We start from the raw sequence: 6,009 nt of genomic DNA on the forward strand, positions 1-6,009 counted from the left end.
ATCTTTTGCAAAGTGAGAGAAAGATGATTGGGACAGGGAAACACTCAGGATCTCTGACCTTGGTGTGTTCTCAGATAGATTAGTTTTAAGAATGAGAAAACATGAAGGCTGATCCCTCTTGAAAAGGCTTCATGCCCAGGGATACATGAAATTCCAGTTTGAAGACCTCCAGTTTAGAGTGCGATGGAGATAGAATTCTAACCCAGGTATGTCCGACTCCCAGCCTAGATTCTTTCAACCTGCCCCATACAATCATAATTTATTCCTTATCACTTTGGGTTGAAAAACCATTTCAGAAGAATTTATTTGCAGGGCATGGGGTAGTGGTGGGACTATAGAAATAATACATAACCATTGCTCAGAATTAAAATATAGTGTCATTATTTTTACATGTTGGTCCCCCCCATCCAGACCTTGAACTCCCTGAAGGCAAGATTAGTGTTTTATCTATAGAGTTGTATCCCTAGAACCTACAGAGCTTCTACTCACAAAGTAAGACCTCAATAAATGTAGAGCAAATGCCCGTGGAGGACAAGACCATTTTTGAGTCTCTGACCTGCATGGATAAGAGGTGAAGCCAATGAGCAGCTTGGCTTTGCAGTTTAATTTTCCCATTGTTTCCAACAGTTCCTTCCTCCATTCTTGGTTACGGAGAGTGTTTTCCCAAGCTAACATCCAATGCTTGGTGCCCTTGGCTTCAAGACAATTCCCTCGCTTAGCCTCCCAACTAGACTGCCTCTAACCCCACCTCAATGCCCCCCTCTATTGAATTTCTGTCACTCTCACTGTTGACCACAGAGAACTTTGGCCTGGGGGGGTTGGGAGGGACTAGCCAGGTGTGTGCTTGACACAAACGTCCCATGTGCTGAATCAAAAGGCCTGAAGAACTCCAGTCCACGCTGGGCTTCATTCCCTCTTGCTGTTCTCCAGCCCACAGAAGGCAGAACAGTATTTTGCAGACCTTTAGCACTCACATGTCACCTTCACAATATTTGGTACCTCCACAGGCCACCTGTACTCACATCACATTTTCTTTATATTACTCATTTTTTTTAACCTAAATACCTACTCTACTTAAGCTTTGTCCTGAGCAATAATATCCAACAGTAACAGGCTTGATTGATATGTACATTTCAAGTTCATGTTTTCAAAAATTCATCATTATTAATACTTTTAATGTTGGTGCACCATGCAAGACAATCTCATGTAACATATGACAGAAGATGCTGTCCTAGACAGGAAGTTAGACTCTGGCGCTCTCTTGAGCTTCTTCTATGAGTCAGGCACCATACTAAGGCTTCATAAAAGATAACATTATTGGAGATCTTTTCCCCCTACTCATTGTAGAAAATTAGGAAAACACAGAAAAGTCTAAGGAAGAAAAACTTGAAATCTCTTGTCATTCTATCTTGGTTAATAGCAAACATATCTGGATCTAAAATCTGACTCAAACATATTCATTATGATATCTTAGACAAGTCACTTAACCTCCTGGAGTCTCAGTTTATTCATCTTTAACACTGGTAAAATGAGACCTCTTTTATAGGATTTTGGTGAAAATTAAATGAAATGACAGATGTAAGGCACCCTAGCATAGTAAGTGATAAGTAGTAAATGTGCAAAAAAATTTTTATATGATTATTATGTCCATAAATTTGTTGTCACATTATATGTTTCTACCTTTTTCTCTTCTTATTATATCTTGAGCATGAAATAATCTTTGGGTCCATAATTATTTATTTATTTTATGGGGGCATAGTTTTTATTACCGAATAAAATTCCTTACTATGAATGACTTAGTAAATAATTTTATTATCAGATTGTTTCAGTTCTAATTTTTTGTACATAATAAGTAATGCTGTGATGAAAAATCCTTGTACTTAAATCTTGGTGCTCATTTATGATTATTCCATAGGATAAGTTTCTAAAAAATGGAATTTTTATGGCTCTTGCTTTTTTTTTCTTTTTTCTGGGTTGGTCTCCGGAAAAGTTGTACTGATTTACCTTCTCACCGGCACTGGCTGAAAGTGCCTGTTTCACAGCACCCTCCCTGACACTGGGTATTATTTATTTGTTAGAACCTTACTGATTTAACTGGAATATATCAGGCATTGTTTATAGGCCTTATTTCATCTTCACCACAACCCTCTGAAGGGTCCATTTGGTAGCCTCTTGTCCTTGATTGGGAAAACAAGGCTTCCAGAGGTTAAATTCTTACCCAAGCCAGTACAGGTATACATCGTTTTATTGCGGGTCACAGACATTGTGTTTTTGGCAAATTGAAGGTTTGTGGCAACCCTGTGTGGAGCAAGGCTACAGACACCATTTTCCCAAGAGCATTTGCTCACTTTGTTTCTCTGTGTCACATTTTGGTAATTCTTGCAATATTTCAAAAATTTTTATTAGCATTATATTTGTTATGGTGATCTTTGACGCTACTATTGCAAAGAGATTATGACTCACTGAAGGCTCAGATGACAGCATTTTTTAGCAATAAAGTACTATTAAAGGGGATTTCCCTGGTGGCGCAGTGGTTAAGAATCTGCCTGCCAATGCAGGGGACAAGGGTTCGAGCCCTGGTCTGGGAAGATCCCGCATGTCGCGGAGCTACTAAGCCCGTGTGCCACAGCTACTGAGCCTGTGCTCTAGAGCCCTTGAGCCACAATTACTAAGCCCACATGCCACAACTACTGAAGCCCGCGTGCCTAGAGTCTGTGCTCCGCAACAAGAGAAGCCACCGCAATGAGAAGCTGGCGCATCGCAACGAAGAGTAGCCCCCGCTCGCCACAACTAGAGAAAGCCCACACGCAGCAACAAACACCCAATGCAGCCATAAATAAATAAATAAAATTAAAGAAAAAAAAGAATGCATTAAAAAAAAGTACTATTAAACTAAGGTATTTTTTTTTGGCATAATGCTATCGCACACTTAATAGATTACAGTATAGTGTAAACATAACTTTTATATGCGCTGGGAAACCAAAAAATTCGTGTGACTCACTTCATTGCGGTGGTCTGGAACCAAATCTGCAGTATCTCTGAGGTACTCCTGTTAAGTTGTTGGGCCAGGATAAGCCTATTTGGTCTTTAACATGCTGACTGTGGCTTTTCCCCTATACCACACTGCCTCCTGCTGGTGCCCATGGAGAGGGCATGAAGTCCTGAAATTCCTCAAATCAGATTCCTTAGATGAGAGTTAGGTATTTGTGATAAGGAAGAGAGTGATGTTGGGACAACCATATAATGGTCGGACTTTGAAAAATGGGGAGAAAATTCATCAAGCTTTTCACTTAATATTTATGCAATTTATGTGTTATACCTTAACTTAAAAAAAAAGAAAAATGAGAAGATTTATGATAGAGAAGAGGAGGAAAGACTTTTCAGGCAGGCAATGGGTGAGTTAATAAAAATAGCTCACACTTACTGAGTCCTCACAACAAGCCAAGCCCTTCACTAAGGGCACTGGAAATAGTGATTCATTTAATTTTCATACAATCACCATGAGGTACCTCTATTATTTGTACTTGACAGATGAAGAAACAGGGGCACAGAGATGGTTAAGTAACTTGCTCAAAGTTACACGTCTAGCAAATGGAACAGTCAGGATCTGAGGCAGGTAATTTGGCTCCTGGTTAAGGCAGGCAGACTGGGATCACCAAGTAGCCACACTCACCAAAGATCTGTCAGACTGACAGGCCTCTTCCCCTATTCTGGAATGTTCACCATACAAAGATTTTGTCAGATCAGGAATACTGTACAGATTAAGGTCCGTGTCTAATTCATTCAAGGATCCATCATGTCATTTCACGTCCTCATTGATGCTGCCACTTGCCCTCCTGAGTTGTCCTTTAGTGACCCCAAACTTGATCTTTGCTGATTCTAGTCCAGTGGGGTTGGTAGAACAGCTTTTGAAGCTAGACCAGTTACTGGGCCTCCCATGGAGGGGGCACACCCACCCACCAGAAATGGGATTTCTCTCTTTAGTCCAGATACTGGGTGGTGAATTCCAAGAGCATCAGAGATACTGATAGTTGGCTTACATCCTATGTCCCTACTTCCTTCCTACACCACTCAAGGCCTATCCAGTCCTTTGGAAATGCCCCTTACTCACCCACTCTTCCGCCTGTGGAAGATATGGTAGATGTGGAAGATAGTGATACACACAATGAAGAAGTGGGGAACAGGCTCTCCAAGGTCAGTGTGGCAAACCCATCACAGAAATGCAAAGAAGTAAGTAAGGCTCAGGAACACGTCCAGTAAGGTGGAGGATGGAAGTGGATTTGGAACTGGGGTTGGACAAGAACAGACTTGAAAAGGAGAAAGGGACCTCTCCAGGCCTATCTACAAGGATAGAAAGGGAGAAAAGAACTCAGGGAAAGTATCCTGTGCAGTCATAAGATTATGTAGTCAGCTGTTCTGTATCTAGAAAATCATGACACAAACACCTAAGAAATGGGAAGCAGCTGTAAGAATGTTCCTGTTTGAGTAAATGTAGTTTGTTGGTGGACATGAAATTAAATTTCAGTAAATATAATTTGCTGGTGGTACAGTTTTTCAACATGTATCAAAATCCTTACTCACGTGCCTATTCAATTCTATCCAACCTCAAGAAATGTGACAGGCCCGGGGCTAGGTTCTGGGATGCAGGGTGAAAAAGAAGACAGAGTACCAGCCCCCAAAGGAGCTAACTGTGAAGAACGTATTTCAGGAAGGGTGAAGTAGGAGGTGCTAAGGATGGAGCAGCAAGGGGATCTAACCTAATCCAGAAAGTCAAGAAAGGGTGAAATGTCTTTTAAGTGAGGCTTGAAGAACGGGAAGGATTTAGTTAGGCTGGAATGGACAAGATGAAGGCTCTGGGCAAATTGAGTAGTAGGTGAAAAGGAAATGATAGAAGTTGTATACACACACACACAAAACGTGAGCCCAAAATGAGGTTGGCAAATAGGCGAATTCTTCAGGCTTTAGAAGTCATTTTAAGGAGTCTGCACCATGTTCAAAAGTAAAAGGGAAGAGTGATGAGTGATGAGTGAATGTTCTGATCCGTGTTCTACTGTGTATTCTTCGACTCAGTAATTCTACTTTAAGGAAATTATCCTAAGGAAATAATTATGAATTTCCGCAATGATACAGTTAAAAGGATGTTTCTAATATTGAGACCGTCTAGAACTGCAAAATTTTGAAATAACCTAAACGTCTTACAGTAGTGGTTTAGATAAAGAAGACGTTGGTTCATCCATATATTGGAATGCTATGTAGCTGCTAAAGATACTGTAGAAAAAAAAATTAATGACATGGAGAAATGCAAAATGAAGGTTATATAAAATATACATAGTATAATCTCAGTATTGCGTACGCACACGCACACACACACACACACAAATAGGTATACAAGACACTGGAATGCTGTAAACCTAAATGTCAACTTACCTTTTCATGTGGGATTATGGCTGATTTAAATGTTAACGTGTTTATTATTTTTTCTAACTGTTCTAAATATGCTATTTTTGTAATTTAAAAACTATGTCTTAGAAAAAAGAATTAAAAAAGAAAAAACAAAAAACAAAAATTTAAAAAGAGAAAAATTTTAAGAAAAAAAAAAACAATTTTTTTCTAATTATACATCTTATATGTCTTAGAGGTTCCTGCGGTGCCGGCCATATTCTATTTCTTGACCTCGGCTGGGTTAACACCGGCCTTTTGCTTTACTTGTTAAAATGTAAACTTGTTTAATAAAGTTTCCTCTCTGCATTTTACATTTCACGATTTTAAAAATGTTTAATAAGCTTCACACATTTATCTTTCAATATTTTATACACAGCCCAGCGTCTCTAGTATTAGCGTTCCACAATTTCGGAGCAAAGTTGACACTGCCAACCGCCGTTGGTTTACCCGTCTGGGCAGCATGGACTTCAAGTCCCAGCAGGCATTGCGGCCGACACACCGGGAACTACGGGGTCCGAGAGGAAGGCTGGGAGCGACCGGTCCTTGCCCTCCCAGAAGCCCGCGGGC

At 40.2% G+C, this 6,009-nt stretch overlaps 1 protein-coding gene across 1 annotated transcript in view; it reads right to left on the reverse strand.

Moving 5' to 3' along the window:
* The window catches only part of NIP7 (nucleolar pre-rRNA processing protein NIP7), a 68,199-nt gene that overhangs the window by 28,473 nt on the left and 33,717 nt on the right, over nt 1-6,009 (reverse strand). The gene's annotated exons all lie outside the window — the stretch shown is intronic.

The sequence above is a fragment of the Eschrichtius robustus genome, chromosome 19, assembly GCF_028021215.1.
Source record: "Eschrichtius robustus isolate mEscRob2 chromosome 19, mEscRob2.pri, whole genome shotgun sequence".
NCBI lineage: Eukaryota > Metazoa > Chordata > Mammalia > Artiodactyla > Eschrichtiidae > Eschrichtius > Eschrichtius robustus.